The sequence below is a fragment of the Spermophilus citellus genome, assembly GCF_964194105.1.
Source record: "Spermophilus citellus genome assembly, chromosome: 7".
NCBI classification, from domain to species: Eukaryota; Metazoa; Chordata; class Mammalia; order Rodentia; family Sciuridae; genus Spermophilus; species Spermophilus citellus.
In genome coordinates, this window is record NC_138188.1 from 100,418,111 (window position 1) to 100,443,061 (window position 24,951).

At 35.0% G+C, this 24,951-nt stretch overlaps 1 protein-coding gene across 9 annotated transcripts in view; it reads left to right on the top strand.

The window, feature by feature from the left end:
• GAP43 (growth associated protein 43) overlaps positions 1-24,951 on the top strand; it is a 368,423-nt gene that overhangs the window by 133,815 nt on the left and 209,657 nt on the right. For 3 of the 9 annotated variants that reach the window (XR_014023150.1, XR_014023151.1, XR_014023152.1), the window contains one exon: positions 12,194-13,477. The exons of 5 other annotated variants lie outside the window; for them this stretch is intronic. The gene's annotated coding sequence lies outside the window, so the exon portion shown is untranslated. Of the gene's footprint in view, positions 1-761; positions 933-1,689; positions 1,770-12,193; positions 13,478-24,951 lie in introns of those variants that run through there. One more of the 9 variants, XR_014023149.1, reaches the window with a different exon arrangement.

A 24,951-nucleotide genomic window follows, 5' to 3' on the forward strand; every position in this document is an offset into this window, starting at 1 on the left:
CTGCCAGGCAAATGCAGCCCACCACAAGATTTTGACAAATAAAGTTTTATTAGAACCCAGACCATTTCTTTATGTCTTTTCTATGACTGCTTTCCCACCAAACCAGTAAAGCTGAGTAGTTGTGGCAAAGACCACCTGGCCCACAAAACCTGTAATATTTACCACCTGGCTCTTTATTTAAAACATTTGCTAATCCCTGCTCTAAAGGGTGCTGATTAGTGCTAAAGAAATTGTTTAGTGAAGGGAAATAGAGAACGATGTAACTCACATTCTGAGTGCAAGTGGAAATTCAAGCTTTGGGGAACCTTACCTAACATGCCCCAGCACGAGTTGGGATTTTCAAAGTTACTAAGTTCAACTCCCTACTAACTGGAATATAGGTAAGGAATTTTGTCTTTCCTTTTCATGAAGAGGTCAAGCTGGTGAGAGTGAAGACTGTAAACACTTAGCTGAGGTAATGATCTGTCCATTTACAAGAACCAAGGAAGAGCTTACTTATAAATAAGTGTAATTGAGACATAAAGAAAAACATCACTGCTTGTGCGGGGGTTTGATATGTTAATTGTAAAGCATTCTTCAGTCCTAATTTATTCGTTTCAGCAGGGCCAGCACTTGGCAATATGTTCCCAGAGCTTCTCTGGACAATTGAAAGCAGTAAAACTTAGCTTCTTTTATGTCTTATAACTTATGTTAATTGATGTTTTCCTTCCCCCAGACACTGAGTCACTAAGAATGTACTTGTGTTCTATTTTAACAAAAAGATGAAGTTCTCTCGGCTGTCTTGTGTCACCCTGTAATTCTACAGTGGAAAGTTTTCATTGGTTAAGAAGCTAAGAAGACTCATGGAACAATTCGGTCTCAATTGCTGAAGATAGCAACAAGTTGAGATATGTATGGAACCCTGGCAGTGTTATGCTGGGCAACAGCTCCAGGTCAGCCATGAACTCACAAGGGTAAACCACTGGGCCTCTACCGTTTAGGTGTTGATGAAGCACAGTGCTTGGTAGGTCAAGTGAAGTGCATGAGATGCACTTTTGACTTTTCAGTTTTATTGACTATTTTTCAATTTTATTGACTATTTTTCAATTTTATTGACTATTCAATTTTAATTAAAATTCAATATTTTCAATTTATGATCAGTTTATTTAACCTAATCATAAATATAGGAGCATTTCTATACACACACACACACACACACACACACACACACACACACACACATACCCGTTAAATGGTGCCTAGAATATTTTTAGCATTTTAACTTTAAGAAAAAAATGTTATTTTTGACAGTAATTACAAATTCACTAATTGAGTTCATTTTAGAGAGTTTTTAATTTTAATTACAAATGAATTATAAAAGTAACAACCTCTAAATTAATGAGTGTTTCCTTTTTTTTTTTTTTTTTTTGTGCTGGGGACTGAACCCAGGGCCTATTTGCATGCAAGGCAAGCACTCTACCAACTGAGCTATACCCTCAGCCCAATGAGCATCTCTTAGTAGGGTTTTAAATCATTCACAGAAAGAAGTTTGAAAAAATAAAATGTCTACATCATTGATGAAGACTCATGATGTTTACAGCATTCAGTCTTTCTGGGGTCAGTCAGTATCTTTAGTTACTGATTCTGTCCATTCTTTATTGGGTCACTTTATTGTGTTTTTAATCATCCAACATATATTTTTGGCTTCAGGTCTTACCACAAAATAGACCAGTTTCTTCCACAGGAGATGAAAGACTCCAATACAGATGAGGAACAGAAAAAAAAAAAAGGTAAACCTAGATAATACAGTCATCTTCAAATACTTGCCTGGTAATTAATTATTGGTGTCTCTAGTATGTCAGTCATTGTGCTAAGTTCTGGGAGTTCAAAGGTAAATGAGAAAAATAGGCTCTGATGGAGCATTTGGTCTGGCAGTACATTACATGTGATAAAGAACTGAACAATCAGACAAATAAAAATGATTGAAAATTAAAGTGAATGCCAAGAAATAGAACAGCATTATGCTAATATTAAATATGAATGAATACTGGGCTGCCACTTCAGCTAGATTAGTATGGAAAATCTTTCTGAGAAAGTGAGATTTAAAAGACCTCATCATAGGAAAGGTAGGCAGGGACAAGTGTGCCAGACTAAAGGAACAGTATGTGCCAAAGACCAAGGGTGGGAGGTATTGAGGTACTGAAAGAAGGCCAGTATAGTTGGAGTTTTGTGAGCCAAGGTCAAGAGAGATGAAAGATGTGGCTGTAGCATGGGACAGTGTTGGAAAATTCTGAAGTAGAAGACCATAGAAAGATTTCAAACAGATGGTCTATACGATCTGATATACATCTTAGGGAGACAGAGCTTGCTGCTACTGAAATGGAATGTGAGGCACAATAGCATGGGAAACAAAGAGATGGTTAGGAAGCTTTTGTTGTGTTCCAAGTGAACTTCTTGGGGTCCTAGATCAAGATGAAGAAGAAGAGATAAAGAAAAGTAGAAATATGTATTTTGCAGTATAAAGTGGACTTATGACATATATGGAGGGCCTGTCTGTCGAACGTTTGAGGACCTTCCAAAGCTGCTGAAGAGTTTGTATGTGTTGTGGCAGGGGAAGGGTGGTGGGTTGCTCTTTATTCAGCCCTTCTTGTTATTACGCTGTTTCTTTTTTTTTTTTAAAGTCTTAGTTTTGATCATCAAGGTCTATTAGAGATAGAAGTCCTCTGTTTCATTAATTTACTTCCCTGTCTAATTGAGGAAAGTATGACTGTATGAGCATATTGATTGGGGGAGGGAGTTAATATATTTGGATCTTTTAAAACTGTTTAATTGCATGGCATCATTTAAAGGAATTGCACATTCTATCTGAATAATGTGAAGGCTTTGTTCATGGTGGTCTGCTTTTCATCTGAATTGTCTATTCAGAAAACTACTCAGACACTTTGCATCTCTTCTTTATCTTTTATATTCATTTCATATGCTATACAACTGCAGTGTATCTATTTTTTCTTGTCTCACATTCTTCTGGGGAATAAAATTGAGCAAATAGTACAAGGTTCATGGACATTTATTTTCACCTTCTTGTGTCTATCCATTTGCAGGAACTATCAGATAAAGTGATTGATCAACCATACCTGTGAGACTTCTATCTTTCTCTTGCTCATACTTTAGGAAATTTTTGCTTAAAGAATCTGGCATAATATTTGCATCAATTTGAAGACTTGTTTAAACTATATGCTTGCAGGTATAAAGAATAAAAGTTCTGCAGCATATGTTAATGGTAAAAGTATGAGATATTCAGAATATTTGTGTGTATTGTAGTTCTACTATCCCTACCTCGATAAAAGTGGGTGGGTGCCTCGTGCTGTGCTTGATGTTGATGTTTGATAAATGTTCATTGAATCAGTGTTTCTTACAGTCATGATCACATGAGGATACTTACTGGCTATCTTCTCACGGTAATGCTAATACTATAGAAGGCCTTCTAATTTAAAAAGGCTAGAAACAGAAAATAAAATGTAGTCTATCATGAAATGGAGTAGTATTCTTCAAAAAAGAAATGAAGAAACCAGACATTTTTCAAGCTCAACAACTACAAAACAACCTAACTTAAAAGTAGACAAAGAACTTACACAGAAATTTCTCCACAGACAATAAACAAATGGCCAATAAGCACATGAAAAGGCACTCAATATCTCTAACCATTTAGAAAATGCAAAAGAAATCCATAACGAGATTCCAACTCATACCTATTAGGATGGCTACTATTTAAAAAATTAAAGAATAACAAAGATTGGCAAAGATGTGGAGAAATTGGATCCTTTGTTCATCTTTGATGGAATGTAAAAGGGTGCAGCCACTGTGAAAAATAGTTTTGTAGCACCTCAAAAAATAAAAAATATAATAGTCATGTGATTCAGCAATTTCACTTCTGGGTATATATTCAAAGGAATTAAAAGTTGAGTCTCAGAGAATATCCATATATCCCAATATTCACGTTTGTTATAGCATTATTAACAATAGCTAGGTTGTGGAGGCAACTCAGATGTCCACTGATGAATGAACTGATAAGTAAAATGTGGTATGTACATATAATTAAATGTTAGCCTTAAAAATGAAGGAAATTCTGACATATGCTACATCATGGGAGAATCTTACTATGCAAAGTGAAAGAAACTAGTCAGGAAAGAATAAACACTATATGATTCTATTTTATGAAATTTCCAGAGTGGTCATATTCATAGAGACAGAAAGAAAAATGGTATTGGGTAATGGAGGAGATCAGAATAGGGAGCTACTTCTTAATGTGTATTTGTGTTCAGTTTTGCAAGATGAGAAATTTCTGGAGCTAGTGTTGACAGCTTCACAACAGTATGGATGCACTTAATTCTGTTGAACTATATGCTTAAATATGGCTTAGATGTTAAATTTTATATCATCTGTATTTTACTACAACTAAAAAGTTGAAGAAACAAAAAGAAATGAAGTACTGATGTATGCCAAAACATGGACAGACTTCAAAATCACTATACTCAATAAAGGGAGCCAGTGACAGAAGAACATGTATTGTATGAGAGGTACAATATCCAGACAGAAAGTACATTACTTGTGGCAAAGAGCTGGAGGCGGGAAGGTGTAACTAGGAAGCTGCCAAAAATAGGTATGGGGCATCTTGGAGAGAGGGTAGTGAAAATTCCTAAAATTAGAGTATGTTGATAATTTTACAATTCTGTAAGTATATTAAAAACCATTTACTTTTATAAAAAAGTGAGTGAATTTATGAAATAAATTAGTGTTCAAGAAAGCTGTTTTAAAAAACAAAGATTGGGAAGAATGATTTGCACTATTTTATCATGCTACTCACCTCTTAGTAATCCTAATTTGTTCTATGTGAGTTGTATAGTCTCTCACACACAACACTTAGTCTAGAGAGCATGTTCATATAATTTATTTTTACATTTTCAGATAAAGAGGTGTAAACTCTTATCTTTAGCTCCATGATGAAACAAAGGCTCAGAAAAAAAAAATATATATATATAGCTAAACCAGGATCTTGTAGTAGATGACTCAACCTAGATTGAAATCCATTTGACTCCAAAGCCACTACATGCTGCTTCTCAATGGAGGATGTTTCTGATCTGTGGGACACATAAAATATATAAAATAAAATACAATAATAATTTCTTGTTAAACCAGAAGAAATTTGGATTAATGTGTTTTGGATAGTGTTGCAAAATCAATTGTTCTTTTATTCTTATTCACAGAATGTGTGAATTTTCCCATATCATAGACATTTGGTGATTTCTTAGAGAGCCAGTGGAGGTAGAACTTTAGTCAGAGAGAACAGGAGATGCAGATGGTTAGTGATCTAACAGTTGACAGTAGGAGGAGGCACTGGCAGGGCAGAATTCATTTGAAAGCACCAGCACTGAGGACTGGGGATTTTGCATGCATGAAGAGAGTCGAGGGGAAGGATTCCAACCTCAAAAATGTACTCTGAGAGCTAGCAGGGTCATTGCTTTTCCAGAAGCTTAAGGTGGGAACTTTGTAATAAAGTCACTGATTTCCTAGAATATGCATAAAAAGGAAGGTCTGGGTCACAACAGAACAAGTCATCCTCATTGGTGGAAACTGTGGTTGAGATTCAGATATGTACTGAGATAAAACTGATTTCAAGTTCTTATTTAGATGTGGGGCATGATAATTACAGCACAATTAATTAATAGTGGTTTTTCCTCAGAGGTAGTGGTAATTTTTACCTATAATGACTTCCTTAAATTAAGAAAAGAGGGAAGCAAAGCTAAATATTGTTTGCTATCCTTTATTTGTACTTTCTAAATTTATTACCTTAATAAAGAGGGTTTTTCTGTTTTGCTTTGTTTTTTGTTTTTGTTTTTGTCATCCAGTTCTTTGTAGGATATTCCAGATTTCTGGGGTTAAGAAGTAACTGGAATTCAGTTTCTTTTAAACTTGTTTTTTCTCTACCCTGAAGCTTATATAAAGACAAGAGGTGATAGGCACTTTGTTTCTCCTCTCCATATGGGAAGAAACTATTTCATTTTTATTGACTACTTCTTATCCAATCTTTTGAGTCTTGGTAAAAAGATCAGAAACATTGCCAACTAGCAGATCTCAAGATTTAATAAGAGAAAGACAAGATGCAAGAGAGATCCTGAATCTTTTTTCTTTTGTGAAAATGGCAGTACCTTGCTGGTGGCAGAATTCATTTCCTGATGAGCTGGAGTGGTGAAAACATTGCTTGTCATAGGGAGTGCAGGGTTTATAAAGTACAGACAGAACCAGAATGAAGTTTATGAAATAACACATAGACAGGAAGACTATAGAGAAAAAATAAAGAAAAGAAAGGAAGGAGTCTATCAACCAGGAATCAGCCATGTGAAAAAAAAATTTAAAGCGGCAAATTCTTGCAAATACATTACCACACAATTAATTAACTCTTTAAACCTAACATGCATTTTTAAATGTTTTTATTAGTGCATTATAGTTAACGACATAGTTGGATTCATTCTGACATAATCATACCTGCATGGAATTGAATTTGCTCCATTTCAGTCCCCAGTGCCTTCTCTTTCCCTCTCTTCCTCCCTCTCATTATTCCTCTTCCTCTACTCTACTGGTCTTTCTTTCTTTATTCATTCAGTTATTTGTTTGTTTGTTTATAATTTGTGCCTTACAGATATAAAAAAAGGTAGAATTCATTGTAGTGTATTTATACATGCCCATACTGTAACTTTGTCACTTGTTTCATTTTTCCCATTTTTCCTCCTTCCCCCTCTTCTCCTTCTTCTACTCTACAGATCATCACTCTATCTTTATGACATTTGTCCTCCACCCCTTTTTCTCTTATTTCGCTGTAATCTTTGCATATAAGAGAAAACATTTGACCCTTGATTTTCTGAGTCTGGGTTATTCCACTTAGCATGATGTTCTCCAGTTCCATCTATTCATCAGTTAAATTCATAACTTCATTCTTGTTTATCACTGAGGAAAATGCCCTTGTGTATATACATCACCTTTTCTTTATCCATTTGTCTGTTGACAGCATCTAGCCTGGTTCCATAACTTGGGAATTATGAGTTGTGCTGCTATAAACATTGATGTTGTAATCATTGACTATAATATGCTGATTTTATTTCTTTTGGATAAATACTGAGGAATGGGATAGCTACATCATCTAATGGTTTCATTACTAGTTTTTTGAGGAATCTTCATGCTACTTTCCAGAGTGGTTGTACTAATTTTCAGTCCCAACAACAATGTAGGAGTATACATTTTCCCCACATCCTCACCAGCATTTATTATTGTTTGTATAATCATTGCTATTCTGACTGGAATGATATGAAATCTCAGTGTAGTTTTGATTTGTATGTCCCTGATTGCTAGGGATGTTGAATATTTTTTCATATGTTTGTTGGCCTTTTGTATTTCTTCCTTTGAAAAATATCTGTTTAGTTCTTTTGCCCATTTATTGATTGGCTTATTTTATTTTTTTGGTGTTGAGATTTTCAATTTTTTTATATATTCTAGATATTATCCCTGTGAGAGAAGTAGTTGGCAAAGATTTTTTTCCATTCTGTAGGTTTTCTGTTTATACTCATAATCACTATTTTTTATAGTCCAGAAGCTTTTTAATTTAATGTGGTCCTGCTTACTGATTCCTGGTTTTACTTCTTGGGTGTTATGGGTCTTATTAAGAAAGTTGGTGCCTCTACCAATATAATGGAGTGTTGATCCTATTTTTTTCTTCTAGCAGTTGCAAATTTTCTAATAAAATTCTTACGTCTTTGATCCACTTTGATTTGACTTTTATGCAGGATGAGAGATAGGGAACTAATTTCATTCTTCTACATATAGATATCCAGTTTTCCCAGCACCATTGGTTAAAAAGTATATCTTTTCTCCACCATATACTTTTAGCACTTTTTTCAAGCATCAGATAATTGTGAGTATGTGGGTTTGTGTGTCTTCTAGTCTATTTCATTGGTCTTATGTCTGTTATGATGTCTATATCATACTGGTTTTGTTGCTGCAGCTCTGTAGTATAATTTGAAATCAGATATCTTCTTGTTTAGAATTCTGGGTCTCTTATTCTTCAAAATGCATTTTAGGACAATTTTTATTTTTTCTAGTTCTGTAAGGATGTCATGGTGGCTTTGTTGTTGTTGTTGTTATTGTTTGTACCAGAGATTGAACTCAGGGGAACTTGACCCTAAGCCACATTCCCAGATATTTTTTTATATTTTTTTTAGAGACAGGATATCACTAAGTTGTTTAGGGCCTTGCTAAGTTGCTGAGGCTGGCTTTGAATGAGGATTACATTAAATCTGTATAATGCTTTTGGTAATATGGCCATTTGACAATATTAATTCTGCCTATCTAAGAACATAGAAGGTCTTTCCATCTATGAATTTCATCAATTCCTTTCTTCAGTATTCTATAGTTTTCATGGTAGAGATCTTTCACCCCTTGGTTAGAGTAATTCCCAAGTATTTTACAGTTTTGAGTTTATTGTTCACACATTTTAATTGTACAATGTATATGTGTGTTGTCAAAGCACATTTATAAACTCTTGAAAATTCTCACTATTAAGCTATTCTAATCAAAATTAGACAACTTGCAATTTTTATTTTTTTTCACTATTGTTCTCTTCTTCTATATTTAGTAATGAAAACACCCAGTAGCTAGGCTTCTGACTTTTTTTAAGCATTCATGCTTCTGCTCTGTTGGAAAATTATCTAAGTTTACCCAAGATTATTCATTGTATCTCACCTTCTCAGAGGGAACTTTTATAAATGGGTAAATTCTATGTGGTAAATGAATACAAGGATGCATTTATAAGTCAGTCATATCAGTAGTAAATATCTATCTAAAAACTCCTATAAAAGTCTAGACCAATCAAGGCTAGAATATGGTATAATTGTCTGTCTGGCACAGTTATAGTTTAGTTTCCTAGAATTATCTAGTTTTCCTGTGCCTCTTTCATCTGAAGAGTATCAAGTTGGCTGTATTATTTACTTATGGTTACAACAAATTTACCACCTAAAACAACATCCTTTTGTTATCTCACAGATTCTGTGGATTAGGACTCCAGATGTGTTTTAGCTGGATTATCTACAAGGTAGTAATTAAGGTATCAGTTGGGCTGTGGTCTCATCTGAGACTCATCTTGGGATGGATCCACTTGTTGGTTTATATGGTTGTAGATGTTCAGTTGCTTGTGGACTGCTAGGCTGAAGATCTCAATTTCTTGCTGGCTGGAGGCAAAAGGTCATTGTGACATTTTTGCTCCATAGCTGTCCAAATTCAGTTCACAACATGGCAGCTTGCTTCTTCAAAGCCAGCAAGGTAAAAAGAGTCTTCTAGCAAAAAAAAAAGACATTAAAATATTATATAATGCAACGATGTGCATCCCATTACCTTTGCTGTATTCTATAGATTGTAATAAAGTCACTGGTCCCACCTATCCTCAAGGAACAGGGGACTCTATACAAAGTCATGAATTTCATGCTATCACATGGGCCACCCTGGTTTACCCTTTTCCTGGAAGTAACAGTGTTGCCTAATTTCTTTTCAGTTGTTTTCTCCCACAGAATGACGTTCAATGCAGTTAGAAATATTTTCTTACACTCTGAAACTTAAAAGTAGACCATTTATCACATGAATCATGACAATGATAGCTTGATTTTAGCTTCAATGCATCATATTCATTATGCTCATTATGTGTTGTCCTATTTCTTCAATTGGGTTGTATGTAATTTTTTATCCTTTTAAAAAATATCCAAAAGTTATCTATAGCTTCCTTTTTCATGTGTTTTGTTATAATTTCTCTTCATTTGGAAATTGACTCAGACTTCAGCTTCCTCTCTTTCTATTGGGTGTCTTTCCCAGTTCTCCCTCTCAAAGTTAGGCCAACCTGAAAAATCACTTCACAATCCTTTCTCATAGCTGACAGCCCCATCACTTTGCTATTTTGCCCTGATTTCTCTCTCCAAGGTTGTTCAGGTTGTTCCCCTCAAAAAGAAGGATTGTGATTATTCTATGTAGCTCCATAAGGCAGAATGAAGATTAATAGTGGGAAGTAAAAGGAAGAAAAATTGTAACTCAGTTTGTGGAGGGACCTTTCTAATAACTATAACTTGTGACAGTCCCTGGAAGTGCCCAGGTAGGAGCTGGCCATTTGTCAATGTTCCTTGAGAGAGAACGCCAGCATTGCAGTGTCATAACTTAGAAAACTGATTTCTTTCACATCCCTCCCAACTCTACGAGTCCATCATCTAAAGAGGGCATTTTTCCCAACTGTTTCTCACCTCCCCATCTTCTCCAAAGTCTAAGAAAAAAATGAAATAAAATAAAATAAAAACTTCCTTGGCAGAGCTACCAAATCACCATCTTCGGGATGACTGCATTTCTCTCCTCTCCTTCACTCACTTTGACTTTGCAATATTAGACTGTCTTGCCAGTGTACACAGACCTTTCTGCTATTACTAGTAGTGCCATTCTCAGTACTATAATTAGTCCTAGCTGCATCTCTAAATCTCATTTTATTTTCCACCATTTTCTCTATCTAGCATGAACTGGCATGAAAAAGTAAAGCACCACATTGACATTAAAGAAACTGAAGGAAAGCCTCGTCTTATTCCCATGATTTCTCCAATTTCCCATCTACCATTTCATCAAGTTCAAATACACTTTTTTGCATATCTCTACAATTTAGTTGAAAGATGACATTGGGTCATGACTTTGCATTGGGAAAAATAATCCTAATTTGTTGAGTTAAAGGTTTTCTTTTCCTTGATTTAAACCATTTGAATATTCCTGCATCTCTTTTTTTTTTTTTTGCTATACCCAGTATCTACATGTCTGTCACATTTTATTCCTTTAATGCTCCACTATGCTCAATGTCTTAACATAAACTCAGCTGTTCTAGCCTCCTTTTGTACTCTGTATGATTAAGTTTAGAATTTGATATCTAATATCACATAACAAGAAAACAGTAAAAATTTTCCAAAATAGTAGAAGACACAAGAATAAGATTGGAGCAGGTTTAAGATTGTCTACCTTTCAGAGAAACATTGATACTGTGTTTATCTTAAATAAATGTGAAGATTTCAAAGGTAGAAATTATGTGCTCTTGCAAAGATTTAATGCATGGTATGAAAGACATATATGACCTAGAATAATCCCGATGAGCTGTGAGAAGGTGCTTGCCCACACAGTGTCAGAATGACCTCAGTTGTTAATTAGCCACACAGGACCTGCCCTGGATGTTAAATGTTAGACTCATAAAGGTTTTCATGGCTAATGTCACATCCAGATTGTTATTGCTAGTACATTCATGCTCTTTATCAGCCTAATAATTCTAGGATAAAGGATATCAGGCATGAAATATACAAATGCAGTAACTGGCATACCATTGGCATTCAAGACAAATTAAATTCTTCTCTCTCTCAATCCCCAGACCACTCACTATCTTTCTATTTTTTGCTTAAGCTCTTTAGCAATAAATAGTAAACATGAGATAAAATAGAAATGACAATCCTATCATTTGCATTCTTTAAAGATGGAAATAGGAACTGAACTTCTTTTGATAAGTTTATATCCTGCATTATGTATTTGAATGTAGAGGCTATGAAAGACAAAAATATTATAGCAGCCTTTTATGATTTTACAAAATCATTAAAGCTGAAAAAAATCTGTTTGGCTTATCAAATTTAATTTATCTTGCTCCCATTTTTTCAGAGTTCCTTTCTTTCCCAGGATTCAAATTTACTTTCCTGTATTCACTTAATGTTTCTGTTAAGTGAACAAAACAACAAACATACACAACATCTTCCATGACACCTACCACACACATACCCCAGACACACATTTGCTCACCTATCTGTAGATCTATGATTATTTCATACTTGATTTCTTTTATACCCCTGGTAAATCAGCATATTAATTTATTTTCAAGGCTACTTATATGATTGAATAGGTGAAAGCTTAAGAAAAAGTTGTGATTTATGTATGTGTGTTAGCAGGGGGTAGGGAGGTGGAATGGAAGCAGGAGTGATGCTATAATCAGCCTTGAAGGAAGCTAATGTCACGGGGCATACTAGCCCCCACAAGCTCCAATAACCATTACATTTCTATTCTCCTGGTGGCTGCAAATCTTGGTGAAGCTTTATCTTTTTTTTTTTTTCTTTCCTAGCAGGCAGAAGACTTGAAAGTGAACTCCTGAGCTGAGAGAATAAATGTCTTAGGCTATGAAGAAATATAACAACATGTGCCTACTGCTCAATTATTTTGAATAAGTAGTTTTCTCCTCACTTTAATCTGGTGCCATAGGAGTTTAACATCTTGGAATGGGGGAAGATAAAGTTATTTTATCAAATAAAGTGAACGGTGAAGTCTGGGAGGATAACAATGAACCAAAATAATAAGTGGGAATAGTTGCTAAGGGGGAGAGAAGGTCAATAGCAAGTGGGTGTCTAACTCTAGCAGGTGCCTGTGCATGTCAGCACCTCCACTTCTTTTTGCCTTTATGCGGTGAGAAAGACTGAGCATCAGAAGGATGGCCATGAGGTCGTTGGGGTAATGGGAGAATGAGAGACTGAAATCTCAGTGTTCTACTCTAGTCTTGGTATCTAGGGATCATTTTAAACCTTGAGTATTGGGGACCCTGAGTCTATAAGTCAAAGAACTTGGAGGGGAAGCTTCCACTGTTTTTTAAAAGAGAGAAATTTTTGTACATCTATTCTATCTAATTTCTTTCCCCTGATCCCTTTCCATTTTTTCATTTTCTGAACACTTACACAGTATTCATCTCTCCCAAGGCCCTCCGTTGGGATACTGGACCCAGGTACCCTATCACTGCTCTAATGCCCAAAGTTCCAAATGGCCCCTCCCTTTCAGAGCTAATTTCAACTAACACCCAGATTCAGAATGCAATTCATTTCATTTATACAGGCATTCAATTACACTAATTCACATTAAATTATTTAAAAAGGTATTTAACGGTTCCTGGGATTATTTGCACTTTTGAACTTAAGTGGATGCCTTTTGATGGTCTGGTTCTGGAATAGATGTTGGAGGAAAGGCTTTTTGCTAGGTTATGGGTTCTGCCCATTGTTCCTCTTCCTTTAATGAATCATCTTTAAAATGGCTTAGCTTTGCTTCATCTGACTACCTTTTTGAGTCCTTATGAATTTCTGCATTCCATGGAATGCAAACAAGTGTGGGTGTAGGTTCATGATCAAATATGCAAATGACATGTGAAAATGGGTAATTTTATCTTTCAATAGATTACCTATTAATTTACTCACACATTACTTCAACTTTTAGAGATAGTGGGAACTCTACCTATACCTATTGAGTAAATACTCTATGCTGATAATAAAAATGCAGGAAAGAGCTTCTCAGAAGACTATTAAATTACAGTTAAATAAAAGGAACCAGAAACTATTATCTTTCCACTGTTATTATTTTTTTAACAAATGTCTCATTTTATTTTCATTCTTTAATGTATTATTATCACTGAAAGTTTATAGTAAATATAACTAAACACGCTCAAATATGTTATATATAATTATCTATTGGACATCACATGCATAATATAGGATAAACTGAGGTTTATGTAATCCTCAAAAAAATGTTTTCTTGTCCTTATTCTGCATATATTTGCCCTTAGGTAATGTGTCATTGATTATTGCCAAGGTCCGGCTGCAGCAAAATAACGGGGGTGGAGGGGGGATGAGCAACTTGTGTAGATTGATACAGCTGGAGTGGGAGCCATCTATTGTAGGACTGGAGGGGTATATATACATTACACACAGCTTATCTTAATTAACATAAACTAGATACAGCAGTCAACCAATAAGGAATCTCCACACTTAATGGGTCGCTGGCGTTACTTCACAAACCACTCCCTCTGCAAAATGCCAGGCGCCATCTTGACTTGTTTACAGACTCTAACAGAGTATAAAATGCTAACTACATATTAGTCTTCTAGAAAATAATTCCATACCTGCACATCTCTATAAAACAGGTCTACAGAGCTCATTTAAAGGTGAAGCAAGGCTTAGACACATATTTGGTGCATGTCTTACCACTGGTTTAGAAATCACTAACATACAAATTAAGTATGGAAAGACATATGTACTATTTGTAGATTCAGAAATCATTATAGCAAATATCTTCATAAACTAGTCATCACGGCACACAACTGTAATTCTACCTACCCAGGACACTGAGGCAGGAAGACCACATGTTCAAGGTAAACCTGGACAATTTAGTGAGACCTGTGTCAAAATAAAACTTAAAAGGTTTGGGGATGTAGCTAAGGGGTAAAGTACTCCTGGACTCAATCCCCAATACCTTAGAAAATTCTTTGTATATAGTGAGATGTTAAAATCAATCTCTTTTAAATTCACTATTTATACTTAATCCTCAAAAGGTCAGGGACAGCTGGTCATGGTGTCTCACGCCTATAATCCCAGTGGTTGGGAGGCTGAGGTAGGAAGATCACAAGTTCAAAGCCAGCCTCAGCAATTTAGTGGGGTCCTAAGCAACTTAGTGATACCCTGTCTCAAAATTTAAAAATATACAAAGGGACTTGGGATGTGCTCATTGGGTAAATGCCCCTGGGTTCAATCTCCATTACCAATAAATAAATAAATAAAAACAAAAGGTCAGGAACAGAGCAAATTTGGCAAATTCCTATTTCATAATCCAAAGTGAGGTAATAAGCCATCTTTTCAGGTTTTGCAAAGTAGGCTTGAAAATACTGGTTTTATGATCTTTTGTTGACCATATAAAGGGAGACAGAGAGACCAAAAGAAGGAAAACTGGGTAGGTTGAGAAAGGTTTTTCCCTAGAAAAATGTTCAAATTAAGTGAATTTACTAACTTCGGCTCACCCAAGGTAGAGTATGGAGCTTCATCTACAGTTTACAGGTGTGAGGTGAGGAACTTCATTAGACCAGAATTTGAGTGTTTTCCGTAGTTTGAGAAACAGTGAACTTGTGTCTGAGGCTCAGGCAGAAAGCTCCGCCTCTAGCTGATTGTTCTTATCAGAAGCAAAGAAAGGTAATGGTGGCAGGGTCAGTCTGCATGTGCCCAGTGTGGTGGCCAAAGATTCAGGAATATTTCCCATGGACTTGGTGTGGACTCTCCAGGAGAATTTGCATAAGATACCTTAGATCCTGCTTAGAGTTGTCTGAAGAATCAGGAGCTCTCAGCCAATAAGGCATAGAACTAATGGAGGGAAAACAGATCAGTTTTGGGGAGATGCATCTGTACTCTTAAAGGAACTTCAGGTGGAAAGCCTCAGCAATTTAGAGGAGGGGTTATCTGAGCAATCTGCAGTGTACCTGAAGCAATCCACAGTGTCAGCACAACCATGGCCTCATGAAACCAAGGGCAGATTGCAAGGGCAAAGGTAAAGCAATGCCTTTCCTATACAACCTCAGACCCACATATGTGTGTACACACAAATATAAACACCTTGGCAGTATACACTTTTACCCCCAGAGGAGCCAGCAGCCACAAATAACTTTTCAAATCAGAAGATAGTAGTAGACATGAAGTATAGTAATGAATTATCGAATTTTGAAAAACGTGTTTTAGAAGACTGGCAATTTAATATAAAAGCAAATCATCAAATTGATTAGATAAATAAGAGAACTGTTGTCCTTTCACATCCATCACAAATAGGTAGGATTTTTGAAAACAGAAAACTTCATGCAATACCCTAAACAATTAATAATGGGAATATAATATAACAGGATTTTTCCTGCCAATCAATTCTGCTGCCAAAAATCTGAATTTGCATTTCCTATTTATTTCCTTAATCATTACAAGAAGTAGCAGGCAGTAAATTTTTAATGGAATTTCTATTTGCTGAAAAATCCCCTGGTCTATGTACAGGAGTACAGCAGAACCATTTACACTGAGATCTGTTTTTATACCCTCAGCAGAAACTAAAGAAGAGGATGATGTAAAAGCCCTTTGAAAAAGGTCAGATGTTGCATATAATGTTCTTGTTCTTGCACTAGCTTTCCTTGTGGTGTCAAACTTTTAGTAGCACAGGAGCACTGTCTCCTTCCCAGCAGGAAATGATTTTTGTTCCATGAAATGCAAGTGATTTTTCACTGACTCTGAGAAAGTACTTTTTTGATTCAACCATTACCAATTTGAATTGATCTGATTCAATTATGTTTACTTGGGCACTGCTTACTGATGGGTCAATTGCAGACTCATATCCTAAATATGTGCCACAAATTTTAGCAAATATTGTTTTAAGTTGTTATAAGAGTAGGATTACTAAATGAATAATCATTTAAATTATTTTAGTATAATCCTAGAGTTTTGATATTTTGAGGGTTTATACTCCTGAATAAAGATTTTCTATTCTGCTCCCTTTTTAGGTTTCTGGATGAGCCTGATACACACACACACACACACACACACACACACACACACACACACATATATATATATATATATACAACACTACATATAATTATATATAATTACATTATTTACATATAGTACATGCAATTATGTATATAATTTTACATATAGTTATATTAATAGTTATAATTATTTGTTACTTCTTAGCCTTGTTAGTCAGGTTTATTTTACTACTATATGCTCAAAAATAAAATACAGAAATGAAATTTATTGTTGAGACTAATTTGATTTTATAGTTACTAATTTAAATGGCCTGTGTTCATAAAAGTCTTGTCTTCATTAATGAATTAATTAGTTGTTTTAAATTAGATTTAATGAAATTATTAATATAGAAAACATTTATCAATTCTATTTCAAAGTTTTGTATAAATATATCATTTTTAGAAGCTCCCACTGCTTTCAAAAACTGAAAATTACTGATCTAATTAAAAGTCGAGTAAACACCTTTTTGCCATTCATACTTTAACACTCTGGGCTTATGATCAAATTAATTATCTGTATTTTAATAAAAAGATAGTTAATTCTTGCATTGCTGATTTATAACTTATTAACATAAACACGTGGATTTAGGAACTTATTAATAATACCTGCAAAAATATGTTGGTTAAATATTTTGATAAAATAAGCAATGTTACAGAAGGCAAAATATTTTCATGTGTGTGTGTTATTTATTGTCAGTTGACATACAAATAGGAAATGTTCATTAGAAATGATATCACCTGTTCACTTAAACAATTCCATAAGTTTGATATTCAGACACAATAATAAATGAACAATTCAAATTAAGGAGTCACCAAAGTGATAACAGAATTTCTGGGTTGTTAGATAACTCACAGGTCATCCAATTTAAGCTCTCATTGAGCAATAGAACATCTGTTGCTGTTAGTTCTAGAGTTCTTGGTGAAATACAAATAAGTAAGTGACTTTGCTGTCAATGAACTTAGATGTAGGAAATGAGGTCTAAACATGTGAAATTTAAGTCAAGATTTAAGTCACATTTGAAAAAGCTACTAAAAACAATGGTCCAAGAGGATATATCATCAACCATCAAAATAATTAAACAATCTAAAAGTTCTTTTCAGAGGAGGCCATCTGATCTATCCTATAGATAGTTATATGGAGGAGAGTTCCATATAGATTCTTTAAAACCTGCAGTACATCTTTTCAATAATTCATTTTAGCTTTGCTTACCTAGGTGTCTTGGTGGCACTGTATTCCCAGTGATTCAACACACATTTCACTATATCGTAAGAATTTGTGTGTGGTTCAGAATAACATTAAACTCAGCTAAAAGATCTTTTTTGGTTTATTTGAAAAGAGGAGTCAGGAAAATGTGACTAATTAAAGTTTAGATCTGTTTTTGAAGCATGATGTTGTAGTAAATAAGTAGTTGGCAATGACACTGTGAATGTTGTCAGTGTGGTGTTGCAGTGGGGCATGATCAGGTTCTTGTGGTCAAGGGTTTTGAGCACAGACTCTTCTTCCAGCCTCTTTGATCTCTTTTCCTAATTAATGAATTATGATAAAACAACCTCTCTGTCCCTCTTTTTCTTCCTCTTTTCCCATCGTTCACCTCAACAGAAGGAGATTTTGCTGGATTTTTGCAATGTTTCTTCTATTGCCTCTACTTTCTCTTCTTATCTAGTGCTGTTTCATGCAGTATCTATTGTAATTTGTTATCTATTGTTCCTTGCATATCTATTGTAATGGACATGACTATTTTACTGTAGTGTAAAGGAATCTGGGAGTTGAAACTATAACTGGATCTCTTAAGGCACAGTTGTGTATCAGTATACTAAGAATATCTTTTTGAGCTTTGCAAGCTGAACTTCCAGTCACAACCACGTCCCGCTTCCTATTTTGTTCACGAAATAACTGTTTTGTAAATCCACTTTTACTTCCAACATTGCAGTACTCTGTATTAAGAGATTAAGAAATTATTCTTCAAAATATACAAATTTACTATGTAGTCTTAGAAAAGTATAGTAGAGGTTGTCTAATCTATCGCTCTAAGTATAAAATGGGATGAGAAAATTCAAACCCAGAGCCAATGATCATAAAGAAGAGTGTCGGTACCAAGATTAGGCAAAGCCACCTGGCTCAAGTTTAGTATTTATGCTTTGTCATCAAGATACTAGCATTTTCCTTTCCTAGTGGTGTTACATTGTACAAACTCCAACAATAGCTGTAGAAACACTCCAGCACTCTAACACAGAATAAGATTTTCAGTATCTCCATCACCCATTCATATTAAAAACACTGGAGGATCTAGGGATTGAAGGCACTTACCTCAACATCATCAAGGTCATTTATGACAAACCCATAGCCAACATCATGCTGGATGCAGAAAAAATAAAAGCATTTCCTCAAAAATCAAGAACAAGGCAGTCCACTCTCACCACTCATATTCAATGTAGTCCTCGAAACATTAGTCAGAGTAGTCAGACAAAAAATCTATTTTGAAGAAAAGATGTTCTAGCAAATCATGCTGGGAAAACTGGATAGCTATATATAGAAAAATGAAACCAGACCCCTCTCTCTCACCCTGTACAAAATTAAAATCAAAATGGATCAAAGGCTTAGGAATTAGACCAGAAACTTTACAACTGAAGAAAACATAGGGTCAACATTCCATCATAATAGATGCTGGCTCCTGCTGCTTAACAAGACCCCCAAAGTGCAAGAAATCAAACCAAGAATCAATAAGTGGTATGCCATCAAATTTCTGTACAGCAAAAGAAATGATTAAGAGCTCAGGAGAGAGACTAGAGAATGAGAAAAAATCTTGGCCAGCTACTCCTCAGATCAGAGATTAATATCCAGAATATACAAAGAACTAAAAAAGCTTAACACCAAAGAAACAAATAACACAATCAATAAATAGGAAAAATAACTATGCAGCAACTTCTCAAAAAAAGAAACATGAATGGCCAACAAATATGTGAAAAAATGTTCAACATCTCTAGCAATCAGGGAAAAAATGCAATTAAAACTACATTGAGAGTTCATGTCACTCCAGTCAAAATGGCAATGATCAAGAACACAAACAATTAGAATGCTGGTGAGGTTGTTGGGGAAAAGGTATACTTGTACTTTATTTTTGGGACTGCAGACTAGAAAAACCACCCTGAAAAGCAGTATGGAGATTCCTCGAAAAACTAGGGATGGAACTACCATATGACCCAGCTATCCCACTCCTTGGTATTTTTAATATCTAAAATTAGCATAGTACAGTGATACAGTCACATCAATGTTTACAGCAGCATAATTCACAATAGCTAAATTATTATGCCTGTCACTAGATACATGGATTAAGAAATTGTGAGATATATACTCACACATATATACTCACTCAAAAAGAATGAAATTATGGGTTTTGCTGGTAAATGGATAGAAATGGAGAATATCATACTAAGTGAAATAAGTCAAACTTAGAAACTCAAAGGATGAATGTTTTCTCTTATATGTGGAAGCTAGAGTAAAATAAAGGAAAAGGGAATGGAAGGATAGGATAACATAAAGAACAAAACAAATTAATAGATGAGCCAAAGAAAGTCAGGTAGAGAAGAGGAGAATGGGAGAGGAGAGGGAGGATGGAAGAGGGGAAGGAAAGGGGGGATCATGAACTGAAATTGAATTCCATGCATGCATGAGTTTGTTGGGATGAACCCAAATACTATGTTTAACTACAAAACTCTAATAATAATAATAATAATAATAATAAGAAGAAGAAGAAGAAGAAGAAGAAGATGATGATTCTGGTATAAACTCAGATACTCAGATAATTTGACATACATATATTTTAATTGGGAATAGAAAATTAAAACCAGATGTAAATAGGTATTCTTTAACTGTTACAAACAGACTTGCTTGAGCCCACAGTAGGTAACTCTGAAATAAATCTCAAAACTTGTGAATCATTAATGACCAAGAGCAGGAATAAATTTTTTTTCCCTAAAAGTTCCATATGCTTGTTCCCCTGAGTTGGGGATGTAGGTAGGAACTTGGTGAACATAAACAGATTCTTGGTGTAGTCATCATTGTAGACAAGCCAGGAACATTTTTTCCTCATTCGTTTTCCATAGCACATCATAGTGGTTTAGGATAAAAACCTTCCTTTCGTTTTTTCCTTTCTTATAGCTTCCATTTTCCACCAGCTTTTGTACCTGCCTGCCATTTCCTAAATGCCAGTGTGATTAATGAGTGCCAGAGGTAGCAGATGGGGAGGTAAACTTTCCCTGTCTGCACTTGCACATTAGCCAGTAGGATTTGCTTGTTCCTTTCCATAACACTCCACTCAGTTGATCACTAAACAGTCAGACACAATGAGATAGGCTTTTGATACTTATTCAATATAAGGATCTGATTCAGAGATTACTCAAATCTCAGCTGAAAATATTGTCTGTGAATTCATTTACTAATCTCACCTAAATCTCAATCATGAAAGTATTTTTGGATCCCACCTGTGACACAAAGCTTCCATAGCTCATCTTCTATGTTTTGTCCCAGACCTGGTCATTGGAACTCTATTAGAGATGATGAAATTTTACAATAGATCTTCCCTAACACCATAACATAAAAATTGGCTTCATTGTGCTACTGACCATATTAAATTCCTACCAGATAAAAGGAATACATCCACCCAATTGTGTGAAGGAGCTTTGAATTGTGGTGGGCATACAGTCCCTGAAAGAGTTCCCAATTATTCAGGGTCATGTTTTTCAAATCAGAAAATCAGTGAGATATTTAGATTGTTCTTTTCTTCCCATCTTAGCTTTCCCTTTAGTCATTTTTCTTTTCATTAGAACCCAGTAGGTGATCAGGTGGAAAAGAGTAAAAATCAATTCTGTCTATTCTGGTGGTAATAGATAACAAAATAAACCATTGCATCAATGGGGAGAGTGTGGAAGTTTCTGGTTATGATAAGACTGATGGATTATCTGTGCATCCTTTGTCAAGGCTTACCCTATAGCTGTGGAAAACTGGGAACAGTGTATAAACAAAGAAATTTTCATATTTGCAAAAATTTTTGTTATTTTGATTTCTACTTTTTTAATCATAAAATCAGTAGGAATAAAAATCCAAGCATTATAGGTAGTTATGAAATAAAAACAAATCATTTCCCTCTTCCATAGTCCCACTATCCAGAAGTAACCAATTTTGGGATATTTTTATTTTTTAGATCTCTGATTGGAAAGATATATTGCTTCAAATAATGTACTTATATACCTACTATTTTTTAGCAATTTTAGATAGTCATCTCTTATCTCTCCATCATGAAACATAAAACATTTGGACTGTTTATATTATTCTATTCTATTCTTTTGTGCTTATTGAAATTTTTAAGCTCTCTTAATGGTTGCCTTTATAAAAGTATTTATTTAAACTTTGCATTTAAAGCTATACATAAAATTTTCTATAAATACATGTTTAATGTGTGTACACATATATCAATTAAATAGCTATCATTTACCTACCTACTTATATCTACTATAGTTTTTCTTTTACCATCTGAGGTAAAAAACAAAAATGGGTGTTCATTATCTGTTTTGTTTATGGAGTCAATTACAATAATTGAAATTCCATAATTGTATAAATATTATTCATTAAATATGAAGTAGCATGAATGGACCTATGGACAAGGCAATGTTTTCTTTGGATTAAAAAAAAGAGCTTCTTGAAGAAGAATATTTATAAAAAATTTTTAGTCTCTACCAATTGTTCAAAATCATGCCATATTTTGGTTTGTTTCACATGTATATTATGACTTCTGCACTTTCACATGCAGTTTTTTAAAATTTTTAAAATTTAAAATTTATTTATTCTAATTTGTTATATGTGACAGCAGAATGCATTTCAATTCATAGTACACATATAGAGCATAATTTTTCATGTCTCTGGTTGTACACAAAATAGAGTTACACCATTCGTGTCTTCATACATGCACTTAGGGTTCATCTCATTCCACCATCTTTCCTACCCCCATGCCCCTCCTTTCTCCTCCCTTCCCTTTGCCCTATATAAAGTTTTTCCATTCCTCCCATGTTCCGCCCCCCCCATCCCCATTATGGATCAGCATGCACATTTTAGAGAAAACATTCGGCGTTTGGTCTTGTGGGATTGGCTAACTTCACTTAGCATAATATTCTCTAACTCCATCCATTTACCTGCAAATACCATGATTTTATTCTCTTTTTATGCTGAATAATATTCAATTCCACATTTTCTTTATCCTTTAATCTCCTGAAGGGCATCTATGTTGGTTCCACAGTTTAGCTATCATCTGCAGTTTTTTAAAAATTTTAGTTGTTTTTCATGTTTTTACTGTTGTTAAATGAGTCATACAATTTCACTTTCATTACAGATTCCTATTTGTACTGGTTGCTACAGGGAATCCATTTTCTTATTGAAAACATCTATCTTAAGATCCTTTTACACCTGTTCTGATTTGGCTTACCTCCTTTGTTTCTCAGTAGGCATGCCAGGATTTTCCCCCTTTTGTACCCCTGGTTTAATCCCAAGGTTCTAGAAGTCCACATACTGTTCTTAGATTTTTCTTTCAATTTTCTCCAGTACTTCCATAAGCAATACTTGTCAGAAATGTTGAATAAAGGTTAGGAGTATTTGCATGCCTTAAAAATGTCATGACTTTTGCCTTCTACTTTGCTGATGTTTTCACTAAGTATAGCACTTATACATGTTTATAGAATGTATACGTTTTAAAGCAAATTGCTTTTGGTATCCAGTGTTGTTATAGTTTAGATGGGGTATCCCCCAGAAGCTCACATGTGAGACAATGCAAGAAAGTTTGGAAGAGAAATGATTGGGCTACCTCATTCACCTAATCAGTTAATTAATCCCTGGTAGGATTAACTGAGTGGTAACTAGAGGCAGGTGGGGTGTGGATGGAGGAAGAAGTTGGCTGGGGATGGGGCTCTGGGGTATATATTTTGTACCTGGAGACTGGAGACTCTCTCTCTCTGCTTTCTCATTGCGTTGTGAGCTGCTTCCCTCTGCCACATTCTTCTACCATGATGTTCTGCCTCACCTCAATCCCTGAGGAATGGAGCCAGCTGTCTTTGGATTGAGACCTCTGAAACCGTAAGCCCTTGAATAAACTTTTCCTCTTCTACAATTGTTCTGGTCAGATCTTTTAGTCACAGCAGTGAAAAAGCTGACTAAAACAAGTGTTATTGATTAGGAGTTGGATGATAATGAATTTATTATTCATTTATTAATAACACTCTCCCTTCTTTTTTTCTTGAAAGTTTTATAAAAAGTTTTCTCCATCTTTAAATCTGAATTTTTTATTTGTCTTACTAATCATTGGGCCAGTCCTGGATCTGAATATTTGGATCCTACTTTAGCTCTAAATTAGTTTGAAACATGTTCATCTCTTCCATATTCTCTGTTCCTTCTTTTTAAAACATGCATTAGGTGTATGCTGGATTCCCTGCAGTGATTGCCTACCTTCCAACTTTTCTTAATTATTTTTAGTCCATTATAATTATACATAATAGTGGGGTTCAGTGTGACATGTTTATACATGCAGATAATATCATTTTCTCCATATCATTCCTCAGTACTTCCTCTTTTCTTCCCCTCCTTTCTCCCTGGATCCCATCCTCTATTGCTCTCCCTTCTGTTTATTTTTTTAAATTGGTACTGTATAATTATAAATAACAGTGGGATTCACTGTGCTATATTCACACATGCACATAGAATAAGTTAGTCAATATCATTCCCTAGTGCCTCTTCTTTCCCTCCCCTCTTCCCTCCCCTAGATCCCTCTCCTCAACTCTTCTATTCCCTTCCTATTTTCATGACATCTTTTGTTTTTATAATTCCTTCTTTTAACCTAGCTTCTGCATATGAGAGAAAATATTTAATGCTTGATGTTCTTCAGTTTTAGCCATTTATCATCAAAAGACATCATTTCTTCCTTCTTAATGGCTAAGTAGAACTCCATTGTATATAGACACCACATTTTCTTTATCCATTGATCTGTTGAAGGATATCTAGGTTGGTTCCACAACTTGGTTATTGTGCATTGAAAGCATGTATCACTATAGTATGCTCGGCCTTCCAAACTGCTGGGATTACAGGCCTGTGCCACCACCCTGGTGGTTTTATTTCTAGTCTTTTGAGGAATCTCCATACTGATTTTCGTATAGGCTGTACTAATTTGCAGTTCCACCAGCAGTGTGTGAATGTCCCTTTTCTGCCATATCCTCACCAGCAATTACTTTATTTCCATTCTTGATGATTGCCATTCTTTGCAGGGAAATGGATGGCACTAGAGCAGATTATGCTTAGTGAAGCTAGCCAATCCCTAAAAAACAAATACCAAATGTCTTCTTTGATATAATGAGAGCAACTAAGAACAGAACAGGGAGGAAGAGCAGGAAGAAAAGTTTAACATTAAACAGAGACATGAGGCGGGAGGGAAAGGGAGATAAAAAGGGAAATCACATGGAAATGGAGGGAGACCCTCATT